Raw genomic sequence first — 16,608 nt, 5'->3', positions numbered from 1 at the left:
TAATTTTATGCATGTAGCTCATGATAAGAATGTTTCATGTGATAGTTATATTGTTGAGTTTGTTCATGATGCTACTGAAAATATTTATGAGAGAGGACAATATGGTTGTAGGGATTTTCATGTTACTAAAACACCTCTCTTTTTGTTGAAAATCTTGAAGTTGCGCTTGTCTTGTTTTCCTATGCTTATTGCATTATGCTTACATGACGTGTTTATTTACAAGATTCATTTTCATAGGAAGTGGGTTAGACTTAAAAGTGTTTCTTATTTGCATTTGATGCTCTTTTTTGCTTCAACTCTTATTTCTTGCGAGAGCATCATTAAAATTACCGAGCCCATCTTAATGGCTATAAAGAAAGCACTTCTTGGGAGATAACCCATGTTTTTATTTTGCTACTGTTTTGTTGTGTCTTGGAAGTTTTTACTACTGTAGCAACCTCTCCTTATCATAGTGTTGTGCCAAGTAAAGTCTTTGATAGTAAAGTTGATACTAGATTTGGATTCCTGCGCAGAAATAGATTTTTACCTGTCACAAATTTGAGTAGATCTCTCTGTAGGAAAATCGTAAAATGCTGAAAAAAGTCATGCGTGATCCTCAGATATGTACGCAACTTTAATTCAATTTGAGCTTTTTCATCTGAGCCTGTTAAGTGCCTCGAAAAAATTCGTCTTTACGGACTGTTCTGTTTTGACAGATTCTGCCTTTTATTTTGCATTGCCTATTTTACTGTGTTGAGTGGATTTCTTTGTCCCATTAACTTTCAGTAGCTTTGGGTAATGTCCAGAAGTGTTAAGAATGATTGTGTCCTCTCTGAACATGTGAATTTTTGATTATGCACTAACCCTCTAATGAGTTTTTTTGAGTCTTGTGTGAAGGAAGTTTTCAAGGGTCAAGAGAGGAGGATGATATAATATGATCAAGAAGAGTGAAAAGTCTAAGATTGGGGATGCCCCCGTGGTTCATCCCTGCATATTTCAAGAAGACTCAAGCATCTAAGCTTGGGTATACCCAAGGCATCCCCTTCTTCATCGACAACTTATCAGGTCACCTCTAGTGAAACTATATTTTTATTCCGTCACATCTTATGTGCTTTACTTGGAGCGTCTGTTTGTTTTTGTTTTTGTTTTTGTTTGAATAAAATCGGATCCTAGCATTCCTTGTATTGGAGAAAGACACGCTCCGCTTTTTCATATGAACACTGGTGTTCTTAGTTCTACTTTTAATGTTCATGGAGGAGTTGAAAACCGCTTCGTTGATTGCTATTTGGTTGGAAACAGAAAATGCTTCATGTGGGAAATGGTATATGTCTTGAATAACTTGATACTTGGCAATTGTTTTGAGCTCTCATAGATCATTTTTAAGCTCTTGCATCATGTAGTTTAAACCTATTAGTGGAGAACTACCGTAGAGCTTGTTGAAATTTGGATTGCATGATTGATCTCTCTACAGTCTAGATATTGTCTGGTAAAAGTGTTTGAGCAACAAGGAGACAGTGTAGAGTCTTATAATGCTTGCAATATGTTCTTATGTAAGTTTTTCTGTACCGGTTCATACTTGTGTTGCTTCAAACAATCTTGCTAGCCAAAGCCTTGTACTGAGAGGAAATGCTTCTCGTGCATCCAAAAACCTTGAGCCAAAACTCATGCCATTTGTGTCCACCATAACTACCTACTATGTGGTATTTCTCTGCCATTCCAAAGTAAATTGCTTGTGTGCTACCTTTAAAAATTTCATTCCTTGTCTTTGCAATACATAGCTCATGGGAAAATAGCTTAAAAACTATTGTGGTATTGAATATGTTGCTTATGTATCTTATTTCTTATAAGTTGCTTGTTGAGCGGTAACCATGTTTCCGGGGACGCCATCAACTTTTTACACCTTTGTTGAATATCATGTGAGTTGCTATGCATGTTCGTCTTGTCTGAAGTAAGGGTGATTTATCATGATTAAATGGTTTGAGTATGCATATTGTTAGAGAAGAACATTGGGCCGCCAACCAAAGCCATGTATCATGGTGGAAGTTTCAGTTTGGACATTAAACCTCAATCTCTTATGAGAATATTATCTGTTGTTGAATGCTTATGCATTAAAAAGAGGAGTCCATTATATGTTTTCTATGTTGTCCCGGTATGGATGTCCTCAAGTTGAGATCTATCAAAACTGAGAAATCAAATGCGATCTATCTCCTTGGACCTTTGTACAGGTGGCATAGAGGTACCCCTTTGTGACCCTTGGTTGAAACATATGTAATGCAATGATAATCCATGGAAATCCGAGCTAATTAGGACAAGGTGCGGGCACTATTGGTATTCGATGCATGAGGCTTGCAACTTATAGGAGGTCTTATGCATAACACATATGAATTATTACTACCGTTGACAAAATTGTTTCCATGTTTTCAAAATAAAAAGCTCTAGCACATGAGTAATCCATGCTTCCCTCTGCAAAGGGCCTTTCTTTTACTTTATGTTGAGTCAGTTTATATACTTCTTTTTATCTTAGAAGCAAACACTCGTGTCAACTGTGTGCATTGATTCTTACATGTTTACTTATTGCACTTGTTATATTGCTTTATGTTGACAACTATCCATGAGATATACATGTTACAAGTTGAAAGCAATTGCTGAAACTTAATCATCCTTTATGTTGCTTCAAAACCTTCTATTAAGAAACTATTGCTTTATGAGTTAACTCTTATGCAAGACTTATTGATGCTTGTCTTGAAAGTACTATTCATGAAAAGTCTTTGCTATATGATTCAGTTGTTTAGTCATTATCTTTACCATTGCTTCGAATCACTTCATTCATCTCATATGCTTTACAATAGTATTGATCAAGATTATGATAGTAGCATGTCACTTCAGAAATTATCCTTGTTATCGTTTACCTACTCGAGGGCGAGTAGGAACTAAGCTTGGGGATGCTTGATACGTCTCAAACGTATCTATAATTTCTTATGTTCCATGCTAGTTATATGACAATACTCACATGTTTTATATACACTTTACATCATTTTGATGCATTTTCCGGCACTAACCTATTAACAAGATGCCGAAGTGCCAGTTCCTGTTTTCTGCCGTTTTTGGTTTCAGAAATCCTACGCAGGAAATATTCTCGGAATTGGACGAAACAAAAGCCCACGGTCTTATTTTGCACAGAGCCTTCCAGAAGTCCGAAGAGGAGACAAAGAGGGGCGACGAGGCGGCCACACCCTAGGGGGCGCGGCTCCACCCCTGGGCGCGCCGCCCTATGGGGTGGGCCCCTCGGGCGCCTCCCGACTCTGCCCCTTCGCCTATATAATCTCTCCGTCGCGAAAACCCTATCACCGAGAGCCACGATACGAGAAAAGTTATTGTGACGCCGCCGCCGCCAATCCCATCTCGGGGGATTCAGGAGATCGGCTCCGGCACCCTGCCGGAGAGAGGAATCATCACCGGAGGGCTCTACATCACCATCCCCGCCTCCGGATTGATGCGTGAGTAGTTCATCCTTGGACAATGGGTCCATAGCAGTAGCTAGATGGTTGTCTTCTCCTCTTGTGCTATCATGTTTAGATCTTGTGAGCTACCTATCATGATCAAGATCGTCTATTTGTAATGCTACATGTTGCGTTTGTTGTGATCCGATGAATATTGAATACTATGTCAAGCTGATTATCGATCTATCATATATGTGTTGTTTATGTTCTTGCATGCTCTCCGTTGCTAGTAGAGGCTCTGGCCAAGTTGATAGTTGTGACTCCAAGAGGGAGTATTTATGCTCGATAGTGGGTTCATGCCTCCATTGAATCTGGGACAGTGACAGAAAGTTCTAAGGTTGTCGATGTGCTGTTGCCACTAGGGATAAAACATCGATGCTTTGTCTAAGGATATTTGTGCTGATTACATTACGCACAATACTTAATGCGATTGTCTATTGTTTGCAACTTAATACTGGAAGGGGTGCGGATGCTAACCCGAAGGTGGACTTTTTAGGCATAGATGCATGCTGGATAGCGGTCTATGTTCTTTGTCGTAATGCCCTAAGTAAATCTCATAGTAGTCATCATGATATATGTATGTGCATCTCTATTTGTCAATTGCCCAACTGTAATTTGTTCACCCAACATGCTATTTATCTTATGGGAGAGACACCACTAGTGAAATGTGGACCTCGGTCCATTCTTTTTACATCTGAAATACAATCTACTGCAATCTCTGTTCTCTATTGTTCTTTGCAAACAAACATCATTCTCCACACCATACGTTTAATCCTTTGTTTACAGCAAGCCGGTGAGATTGACAACCTCACTGTTAAGTTGGGGCAAAGTATTTTGATTGTGTTGTGCAGGTTCCACGTTGGCGCTGGAATCCCTGGTGTTGCGCCGCACTACACTCCTTCACCAACAACCTTCACGTGGCCTTCATCTCCTACTGGTTCGATAACCTTGGTTTCTTACTGAGGTAAAACTTGCTGCTGTACGCATCATACGTTTCTCTTGGGGTTCCCAACGGACGTGTGCTTTACCATCACAAGCAGATGACGAGAGGGCGTTGAGGATGTGGTTTGAGAAGGTGACATCCTGTTTTCGTTACATAAGAAAGTGTCCAGCTTGCTCAAGGTTGGGTCGTGTTGTTCATTGCTCTAAGTAAATTTGCGGTTTTCAAGATGTATCTCTTTGAGGTCATAATTGTTGAGGGCATTTCGAAAACGCACGATTCGACTACAGTTTGAGTTAGCCTAGTTCTTGTCTCTAGCTCGGTGTATTTGGTTGATGTCATCCGTAACAAGCCATCTTGTCCCCAAAGGTGGTTTAGTCGCCACCAACTCCACGAAGAAGGCGTCTTTTAAATTTCCTCTAGTAGGTTCATAAACTGTGGTTAGCTTGAAGGAGATGTCTGATCCAACAATGGATACGGTGGCACAGAGGGAGTAGGTGCTCATGGAAATGTTGGAAGTTGAACGGCATTGTTCACCCCGCAACAGTAGTATTCCTCCCTTTGTTATCAGCTTGGCCTTTGGGCAAATTGCCTTAGCATATGTACCCCCTCCCCCCCCAGGTGGGGCGGCAGTGAATGGATCAACATTTTGGAGCTTTGTTTGTTGCAAGCAAACAAGAGGCAACGAGTGTAAAAACTGATATTGATCAGGTAGGGTTTGTTCTACTCGGATAACTCCCGAGTCTGGTTCTCTATTTATTTATATGAGTACAATGCGGTACAACGTATATGGTTAGGATTCATAGATCCTTGCTATTTGATTCTAATACAACTCTATCTCTAACACCCTCCCTTAATCACAACTTTGTCAAGTTGAGATTATGTTTGAAATCTTCAAAAGCTCGAACTGATAGTGGCTTAGTGAAACCATCAACAACTTGATCTTTGGAGGGAATAAACCGAATCTCCAGCTGCTTCTTCATTACTCGTTCTCTGACAAAATGAAAATCAATCTCTATATGCTTCGCCCTAGCATGAAAAACTAGATTAGCTGACAAATACATTGCACCCATGTTATCACACCATAATCATGGTGTTTGAGTCAATCGAACCCCTAGTTCAGTAAGCAAAGACTGAACCCATATCATCTCAGATGTTGCATTGGCTACAGATTTATACTCAGCTTTAGTGCTTGATCTTGAGACTGTAGCCTGCTTTTTAGCACTCCAGGAAATCAAGTTTGGTCCAAAAAAACACAGCAACTCCCCCCGTGGACCGACGGTCATCAACACAACCTGCCCAATCTGCATCGAAGAAGGCACTAACAAGTGTAGAGGAAGACTTCAGAAAAGTGAGTCCAACTATCCTTGTATGCTTGACATACCTCAGAATCCGCTTGGCTGCAGTCCAATGAACAGTAGTGGGGGCATGCAAATACTGACACACTTTATTTACTGCATAGGAGATGTCTGGACGAGTGAGGGTGAGATACTGCAAAGCTCCTACCATGCTTCTATAGTTGGTGCTATCTTCTGGACCCAACAAATCTCCCTCTTGAGCAGTAATTTTTTCAGACGAAGAGAGTGGCGTAGACACACCCGTGCAATTAACCATGCCCACCCGTGTCAATATGTCTTGAGCATATTTTGCCTGACTAAGAACAATTCCATTAGCAACCTTCTGCACCTCAATACCCAAGAAGAAACTGAGATCTCCAAGATCTTTCAAAGAAAATTCATGACTCAAATCTTTCAATAAGGCATCAGTGGCTGCTTGAGAGGAACTGGCAACAATAATGTCATCAACATAGATAAGCATGAAGATGGTGACCCTGAACTTACGATAGATGAATAATGAAGTGTCAGACTTGGAAGCAACAAAACCAAGAGCCAATAACTTGGAACTCAAACGAGAGTACCATGCCCGGGGTGCCTGTTTCAGACCATAGAGTGCCTTGTCAAGTTTGCAAATATAGTTTGGATGAGTGGAGTCTTCATACCCAGGTGGTTGTCGCATATAGACCTCCTCTTCCAGAACGCCATGAAGAAACGCGTTCTTGACATCCAACTGTCGCAAGCTCCATCCTCTAGAAATAGAAAGTGCCAAAACAAGACAAACATTTGCAATTTTGACAACAGGACTAAAGGTATCCTCATAGTCAATCCCATATCGTTGCTTGAATCCTTTGGTTACAAGCCTAGCTTTATATATATCAATAGTACCATCTGACTTGTGCTTGATTTTATAGATCCAGCGGCAGTCAATAACACTGTTTCCTATCTGTGGTGGTACCAACCTCCATGTCTTATTGTTCATAAGTGCCCCAAATTCTTCATCCATAGCTCCCTTCCAATTTGGATCAGTTAAAGCAGAAGAAAGATTAGCTGGTTTAGCAGTAGTCCATGAGAGAAGCCAGCGTACAGTACCATCCTTGTATTCCCGAGGTTTAACAATGCCACGAGAGGCACGTGTACGCGGAGGAGATGCCACAGGCTGGGTGACACTATGCTGGGGCGGAGAAGATCCGGGAGCTAAGGAGCTGTTGGCGCTGTCAGGGGCAGCACCTGATCCTGACGCAGTCGGGGCTGGCTGGTGCAGCGGATCCGAAGAGGCGCGTGTGGGCGATGGTGTGGCCGACTGCGTGAAGCGAGGCAAAGCAGCAGGCGTCGTGGCCACAGAGGATCCAGACGGGGACCGTGTCGTGGACGGGGCAACACGTTACCGCGCGCGCGTGCCAGACCCAGCAGGCGAGGCAGCAGTCTGGGCGGGTTGCTCGGCCGAAGGGATCTGCTCCGATCTCGATGATGATCATGCCAGAGTATCTGCATGGGATCGCGCGCTACTGCTGTTTTCACCTGAGAATTCAAAAGAGCTGTGAGAATGGCTCAAATCACCGTTTTGACTCAAATTTTCGGCTGCTGCTTCATCTTGACGACCTGCATCATGCAGAACCTGAGGGCTGACAGCAGGGTTAGTAGCATGAGTACTTTGCATATTTTGATAACTAAATAATTCGTTACCCTGCTCAAAATTGTGAAGGGAAGTATCAAGGAGAAGAATTTTTTTTTTGAGAAGTCAAGGAGAAGAATTTGTTTGCGGAGAAGAGCACCAACATTAGGATGTAAAGTTTTGAAGGGAAAAACAGACTCATCGAAAACAACGTCTCGAGAGATGTATACTCTACCAGTTGCTACTTCAAGACATTTCACACCTTTGTGACGCGACACATTGTTTAGAGCGAAAAGCAAGTTTGCGTTTGTTATAGGGACGAAGATTAGGCCAACATGCACAGCCAAAGACACGAAGTGATGAATAATTTGATTGTGTACCAAGAAGGCGATGAACTGGAGTATCATTATTTATGATTTTACTGGGAAGCATATTAATGATATAAGTGGCGGTAAGAAAAGCTTCATCCCAGAATTTTAAAGGCATACCAGCATGTGCAAGAAGAGCAAGGCCAACCTCAACAATGTGGCGATGTTTTCGCTCAGAAGATCCATTCTGTTGGTGAGCATGTGGACATGAAACATGATGAGATATTCCTTGTTGTTGGAAAAGGGAATTCAATTTAGCATATTCACCTCCCCAGTCAGATTGGACAGTAAGGATATTTTTGTCAAATTTACGCTAAGTTTTTGAAAGTTGACAAAGGCATCAAAAGCATCAGACTTTTTCTTAAGCAAGTAAATCCAAGTAAATTTACTATAATCATGGATAAAGCTTACATAATAATCATGACGACCAACAGAATTAGGTGTAGGACCCCATACATCAGAGAAAACTAACTGTGGGGAAAGTGTAGATACACTGGTGGAAATAGGATAGGGAAGCTGACTCTTAGCCTGTTGACACGGATCACAAACTGAAATACTACTGCTATCTCTAACACAAGGGAGTTTATGCTTGCTTATAATTTGCCTAACAATAACTAGAGAAGGATGACCTAGACGACTATGCCATTGAGACTGGGATGGCTTGGCGGTGAAAAATGCATGCTTTGACAGTGATGAAATCAGAGGATAGAGGCCGCCAACACACCTTCCTCTATGAATGATTCTCCGGGTGACCTGATCCTTGATCAAAAAGAAGAAGGGGTGAAACTCTATGAAAACATGATTATCGTATTGGAAGCGGTGAACGGAGAGCAAATTTTTAGACGCATTGGGAACATGTAGGACATTACGAAGTTCAAAATTCTTTGAAGGGCCAATATGTGAAATACTCATACCTTGCACATTGGCGGTGTTGACCTTGTCATAACCCTTGTAGGCGTCCCGGAGCGTCAGATTATTGAGTTCACCGGTGATATGGTGTGTGGCACCCGAATCCTGGTACCAGTTGGTGTCGACCCCATAAGCAACATGGACTTCTTTGTCGCCACAATCATCATCATTGGCATATCGGGACCAGCAATCTTTGGCATAGTGTCCCTATTTGTTGCATATTTGACACGTGACGTCAATCCAGGGAGTGGTGCGACGACGTCCGTGTCCGCGACCACGGCCCCCTCCAGGGTTTCCATGGTCGCCACCTCGTCCTTGATAGAACGGGCGATCATCTCTTCAGCTATCGCGACAATCATCTCTGCGGTCGCCACGGCGGTCACCGCGAGAACGGCCATTGTTGTTGTAGTTGCCAGAATTGCCATCATTGTTGCTGCGAGGGTGCCATTGGCGGGACGCAGCATTGGCGGAGGATTCAAACTCCGGTGCAGTAGGTCCATTGAGAAGAAGCTGATGTTGATCATATGCATGGATGTGCGAGTATAGTTGGCTGAGGGATATGGGCGTGGTGACCACGCCGAGAGCAGCAACCAACGAGTTGTAGTCGGCGCCGTGGCCGGCAAGGATGTATGCCACCAGTTGGCGATCGTGTAGGGGGTGGCCGGCAGCAACAAGCTCGTCTGCGAATCCTTGCATCTTGGAGAGGAATTCTGACGTTGTCATCTACAGCTTCTTGGTGTTGGCAAGGGCCACCAACAGATTGGTCACCTTGGCTTCGCTTTGAGCCGTGAACATCTCTTCAAGGGCGCGCTAGACACCGGCGGCAGATTCGATCCGATGAACATGCAGAAGGACTTCAGGCGACAACGATTGAAGGAGATAGGAGAGCACCGTATGGTCCCTCGAGAGCCATGCTGAGTATTCGGGGTTGATTTTCATCTTCGCTGGAGTGCATGTGGTCTTATCTGCCGGGATGTCGACGATCTCTAGCGGCGGCGCTTGATCGGCTCCGATGAGCAGGCCAACCAGTTGGGCACCACGGATCGCAGGGAGGACCTGAGATCGCCAGAGTGGATGATTCTCGCGCGTGAGCAGTTCGCGCGGTGGGAGGCCGAGATTGATCGGCGGGTTGGAGGAAGTGGACGCCATGGCCGGCGATCGGATGTCGACGGCGGCGTGGAGTGATGCGATCTGGAAGTATCGGGGAAGATCTAGCCTGATACCATGTAAAAACTGATATTGATCAGGTAGGGTTTGTTCTACTCGGATAACTCCCGAGTCTGGTTCTCTGTTTATTTATATGAGTACAATGCGGTACAACGTATATGGTTAGGATTCATAGATCCTTGCTATTTGATTCTAATACAACTCTATCTCTAACAACGAGGTCGCTAACCAACTCATGCAATTTAGGTGTGATTTCCCTCTGTTTTGGATGAAGGATATTTATGAACCTAGTGCAGACAGTAGATTATAATCCAAAATGTGCATGTCAGCTGCCTACTTGAGAGTAGCTCAATATTCTAACTGCATCCAGAGATTGTGATACTCAGGGAGCTGCATCGCTGCTGTGATCGAGGAGGTGCACAAGCACTTTCTCCATCGTACAAGCACGCTGATTCATGGCTCAGGGTTCGCCTAGGAGAGATTAGTGGAGATCTCATGGAGCTCTCTCCATTCATCTTCTAGCTAGCTTCCATCCAATGCACAAGTCTGTATGAGACATGCTTTCTTAACTTGGGGTTGTTTGGTTCAGGAAGTTATGAAAATATATGGTTTTTCAGACTATAGTTTGGTGGCCCATTAAAATCCTATTCTTTGGTTGAGGAAGTATACTCTGCAGTTATTGTGAATATATGGACTATTGACTGGTTGGTGATTAATTCAGGGTCACGTCCCGAGCTTATTATTCGATTATAAATAGCGGTTCCCTTCTCTTGTGTAGGAAAAAACTAACTTCGTCCTCATGTGTAGATAGTTGAGTCAATGTCTGGTGTACAGTGTAAAACCTATTACTCAGAATGGGATGCACCGGGAGCTCGAGTTGAAGAAGTAGTGAAAAGAGTTGTTCATCTACCTTGCTCAGGCTGCCTTTTTCATCTTTACCAAGAAGACCGGGCAATAAAAATCTACTCATTTTTTCATGAAAGTCGACAACCTGCTATTGTGTCAGTGCAGAGTGTGTCAGTGACATTGGTATGATGCTCTAGAGAGCAGTAGCTGCAGGTATCTTAACGCAAAACGATTGCCCGTGGAGAAATTTCACTTTTTGTATGAAGCGAAGTTACAGCTCCACGAGTATATGTTCGTTTTGCCACAAACATAACACGCAGTAGTTTTGTCTTCAGTTACAAAGAGAGCACACATTGTGCACAGTGAGTCTCCTAATTACATACTAGAATTTAGGAAGATCAAAGATGCCTGCAAATTAGCTCGCAGTGAGTTACCGGCTCATTGCTCTTATGGGTCCTCTACCACTCAATCTGAGTGACAGAGCTGCAAGTTAAAAGTAAGGGAGATCTAGTGTGCCACCCAAGGTCAAAACTTTTGCCTGGAAGGCGGACTCAAATGCTTACGAGTTACAACGAAAGCCAACAAACGACGATGGAACATGAAGGTCACAGGCTTGTGCAACATTTGCAGTCCAGAACCTGAGGATGTAGATCTACCGAAGCAGCCTAATATGTGGCTCCGTTCTGTGCTACTGGACCTTCTTTAAGAGCTAGCTAATACCACTCTCTTGGTGGCGTAGATCGCTTGGCACGCTCGAAACGAATGCACACATGACAAGCCTCTCCCGAGGACGGAAGGCTGAATGCGTTTTCTCTGCAGTTATTTGAAGATCCTGAAGAATGTTCATTCTACACCCATTGATACTATTATGAAAGGTAAATCCCAGGTGGTATAGTCTCCAACTCTCCATTGATCCTGGACCTACCAAAGTGAGATTCAAGAAGCCACCTAATCAACCCTGCCAAAATTAAGAAAAGATATGCATGATATCCTGATACTTGCAAGTTCGCTTGTAAAGTATGCATGATATCATTCATTGCATTATCGACAAAAAAGATTCCTTCTTATCAAAAAAAAAGAAAAAAATGATTCCTTCATTGCAAAATAAGTTGTCTTAGATTGAGAGGTCATGTTTGTGAGGGATACTTGTTCGCCGAGCTTTGAGAACATGGACGATTTGTCCTCCAGTAGCTTGGCCGGCGTTTCGTTCTCCACGGCCATGCCTCCAGAACTCATCAGATTAGACAAATTAGCAAAGACGTAGCTCCAAATTTGTGTCGATGGCAGCGATTACTGACCATTGTCAAGAAACAATACTATATCACCTGTGAAGGACCGAGGTGATCTGATGGGCAATGGTGATGACAGTCACCCATGAGAACTGTTGTCGTAGCGTGTACTGGATCAGGTTATCTGTTGCGGTATCTACCGAAGCAGTGGCTTCGTCCAAGATCAGTATCTTGGTCCGTCTCAGAATCACCGAACCGAGACAGACAAGCTGTGGTTGCCCAAGCTCCAGTTCTCTCCATTCTCTATCACTGCGAGGGGGATTTGGGATTTCAGAATTTTCATAAGAATTAAGAATAGTAGGGTATGAACTGTATGGTTGAACACTAAAAAAAACTGTATGGTTCAATAAATCAGACTTTGTGAGTCAAGTTTCAGCTTGTTCTTGCGGACTTCATCCCCTAGCTGACAGTGATCCAAGCATTGAAATATAGGATAACCTTTTTCTGATGAAAAAGATATATATCCGTTCTCATCAAGAAGAATGATGTCGGTTCCACCATTACCATCAGCAACTTTAAACGAACCATCAACAGTGAGTATCCTGGAGTAAAAGGATACGTGTACTTTACAAGTGATCTTGCAAGTATCAGATGATGAATAAGACAAAAAAAATTGCGGACGACATCCCCTAGCTGACAGTGATCCAAGCATTGAAATGTAGGATAACCTTTTTCTGATGAAAAGATATATATCCATTCTCATCAAGCAGAATGATGCCGGTTCCACCATTACCATCAACAACTTTAAACGAACCATCAAAAGTGAGTATCCTGGAGCTTTACTCTGGATACGCGTACTTTACAAGTGATCTTGCAAGTATCGGATGATGAATAAGACAAATCTTTTTTTTAATTTGGCAGGGGCCGCGCGAACGCGTACCCCCTCTACCACAAATTATGATGTCCATTCTCCCCGTTGGGGAGATGGTAAGCAAGCACTCCTCCCAAGTGCAATGGAGGCTGCTAACATAGGCCGCGAGCCTTCTTGATAACTCGTAGACCCCGTCCAGGTAAGTAAGGATTGAGGTAGAGACCGACCCTTTTTTATAGCCTCCTAATCGTGCCTCATAGTCTAGACGGGCGAGGTGGGACTAAATGCGGTGTCTACCACACGGCAGGTTATCTCTAACTAGATTTAAACGTGCGCCTTGGCGCACGATCCCGTGAAATTCGAATTGAACCACATGTTTAGCGGCGGTGAACATTATTGTAGATAATGTTATATAGCAGGCTAAGAGAACAACCAGGTCCTCCTACCAAAACTCTTACATTTTGGGTCGCATCTTGTCTGGTGTCTTTTATATTGGTAAATGGATAATAAAACACTATGCTAGGTATCCATTGAAATCAATGATATGTAGCCTACATTATAGATATATCTTGCAATACAAACTGATGAATTAGTAAACAAAATACTCCGACATACATATGCTTCAGCCTTTGTCAAGGCTTTTCAGAGGTTCCACGGCAGCAGGTGCAGCCCACATGGCCACATGTAGGTAGCTAATTATAGCAACAACTTGTCTAGATGACTCGAGGTAAAGGCGAACAAATTTTTGTTTTTGAGTAATCGAGGAAAGAAAAGTAGTGCGAGTTGTTCGTGGTGGTCGGCTATGGGGTCACCAGGCAACATCATCTCTACTCGATCGTTCATGGACGACGGTGCCGCCACTGCTGCGGTGCCAAAATCAGATTCTCTGTAGCTACCTCGCGATGCATTTTGTAGGCGGGGCCGGTATCCGGGCTGGGGCGAAGCAGCTCTGCATGCTGGAGCCCAGGTGTGTGTTGCGGTGTCAGCATGAGCGTGCAGGAAGCACGGAGGACACCACTCCCTGGAGGCCGACCTTTCCGAAGGTCCGGCTGGCGTACGTACATACGACGCGTGACACCGTTGTACTCCCTCGACAGCGCCACTCTACGTGCCGAACAACACCCACGCGCACGAAAACAATAGAAACGGAAGTACAGAGAGCTAGCGCGTATGCACTAGCATCAGATGCATCGATCGTTGCTTGCCCGCGTGCATGTAATTCATACAGTGCACGAGTACACCTCACTCAACATCCGAGTACAAATACATGAGCGAGTACAAGTACAGTCACAACACACGAGCGAGTACAGGTACAATCGCGTATACGAGACAGGTACAGTCGCGCACACGAGTAAGTACGGTCACGTAACGAACGAGTACAGGTACAGTCGCCCACATAAGATAGGTACAGTCGCGCACACGAATGAGTACAGGTACAGTCACCCACATAAGACAGGTACAGTCGCGCACACGAGTAAGTATAGTCGCGCACACGAATGAGTACAGTCGCCCACATAAGACAGGTACAGTCGCGCACACGAGTAAGTACAATCGCGCACATGAACGAGTACAGGTACAGTCGAGCACATGAGTAAAGGAAAAATGCACCAAATACATTCAAAACAGAAGTACTTATCAGTTCATGTATGAGTACAGTTAGATACACAACACGAGTACAACCATAGTAGTATAGGAAGTACGAGAAAAATATCTCGAAACCTATCAACATGGGATCTAGTTTTGAAGATCTCGACGAGACGGTCTCAAAAGTGAAAACGGTTCATAATTTGGACTTACGGTTCTCAAGATATTTCAGTTTAAAAAAAACGAATCTAGGAAAAAAAGGGAAAACCCAGCCTCCCACCGTCTTCTCTCTCCTCTCTCATCCCCACCTTGCTTCCCCTTGCGACACGTGGCGAGCAGGGAGACCACTTCCCAGGGATTTTCTTGCACCACAGCGCGCCACTTGTCGCGTGCGGAGAGAGTTATCTTCCCTTCGCGAAGGTCGGCCTTTTTCTAATGATTTCGAAGCACGAAACTACGGCCCCTTGAGGTTGAGCAAGAGCAATGATTCCATTTGTTGGATCGCTTGCAAAGATTTGGTGAAAATTGTTGTGCTGAAGAAATCAAAGTGATAAAGTCAGAGGGTTCTCCATCTGTCTCAACCAGCTATAACACTTTGAAACTTGCAGTCAGTTTGCTCATTCAGGTCAAATTGTTCATTGCTATCATAACAGGTCAAATTGGTAGTTTGAAAGCCTGGACCACAACCGTCAGAACCATTTCATTCAGCTGAGCTGTACCGTAGGCATGTCATCACATATAGTTTCAGTAGCAATGGAAAGTAGCATAAAAACAGGATGCAAAAAAGCTAACTTTTTATACGTCTGTCCATCCTAAACAAGCAAGACAATACATATCACACATTAGACATTTAGAGCCAAATTAGACAACACACACTAATTGAAGACAACAACAGAGGTAGATTAAAGACAATACAGCCACCAAAAACCTGAACATAAGATATACAGAAAGACAACAATTAGAAATGGATGCGGAAATTCAATTCGGCTCCCGGGTGCATATGCTCCCTCTATCAAAAAATTATATTTCGAAATGTCGAAAAATTTTGAAATTTTTTTCTACATGTACACCTCCACAATATACGTACGTTCGTCAAGTTTCGCGAGGAACCAATATGTTTTGTGGTCTGTGTAAAAAAGAGAAAATTTATCTCCTGAAAAGCCTTATTTTCAGCATTGAATTTTGTCTTTTTTTACACACGTCACACGACAAGTCGGATTTTTATGAAACAACTTTGTGAGCGTGTAGCACGTGAAGATATACGTTCGAATTTTTCGTTTCAATTTTTTGAAATTTCAAAATGTATGTAACATGCATTTCAAAATAAAGGGAGCATATGCTCCCATGTGCCAAAACACCATTCCCGGATGCTACATCTAGATTCGAAGTATACACTTTTTATTAATGGATGCCTTCATTGGTGATGCGAATACTGATGAAAGAAACACAAGCATTTGTGAAATCTCATCGCTCATGACCTATTATTAAAGGATGCCTTCATTGGTGATGTGAATACTGATGAAAGAAACACAAGTATTAAAGTCCAGTATATATAGATTGAACTTCTTCAACTTGTACCACTCAGAATTGCCGAATGTATAGATAGACCTATTGTTGACCACAATATGCAGGTACTTGCATTGAAGAAAAATTGGCGATCAAACCCCACTGAAACCAGCCTCCAGTTCAGCCTATTGCTGTTTGTCCACGGCTCGTTTGATAAAGAAGACCTGATATTGATTCCCTCAGCTACCTAAAAAGTTAGGCAATGGCCACTGAACATTATTTCAGCTATAAGTATAAGAAAGAAAGAAATATATTGTAACTATTGCATGACTTTGTTTTAATCTGTTTTTAGGTGGATACATGATCAAACTTCAAACCACTGATCTTTGCATGTTATTTCCCGCAGCCATATAATAGAAAAGAAACGCAGGAAGCAATACTAAAGAAGAACCATGAGCTAAGCAACTACGTAAACACTACATAACAGTATACATGTTTCCAAATTGGATTCATATAACTGAGCAATCATCCATTAAGATTGGAAATTAGCTTTTCTGACCAAGTAGTACCTTAGGCCACCAGTTAAACAGATGAACTACACTACAAACTAAATGACTTCTCAGATTAGTTTCTTGCAACAAAGAATTGGGGCAAGCACGAGGTAGTTTACCCCCTTTACACAAACAACCCAGCAGGTCAGTGTGCAAACAGGAAACATTTGATTTATATGCACAAAACAACCAATTATGACGCACTGGCC

General features: G+C 43.0%; 1 non-coding gene across 1 annotated transcript; it reads right to left on the bottom strand.

Moving 5' to 3' along the window:
- Positions 1-12,805: 12,805 nt before the first annotated feature.
- Positions 12,806-12,965, bottom strand: LOC127318180 (U1 spliceosomal RNA). The gene has a single exon (XR_007861735.1). It is a non-coding gene; the product is annotated as a U1 spliceosomal RNA (small nuclear RNA).
- Positions 12,966-16,608: the final 3,643 nt, after the last annotated feature.

This window comes from Lolium perenne, chromosome 7 (genome assembly GCF_019359855.2).
Source record: "Lolium perenne isolate Kyuss_39 chromosome 7, Kyuss_2.0, whole genome shotgun sequence".
Classification (NCBI taxonomy): Eukaryota; Viridiplantae; Streptophyta; class Magnoliopsida; order Poales; family Poaceae; genus Lolium; species Lolium perenne.
The sequence above is the reverse complement of the archived record's forward strand: the minus strand, read 5'-3'. Positions and strand labels throughout refer to the sequence as shown.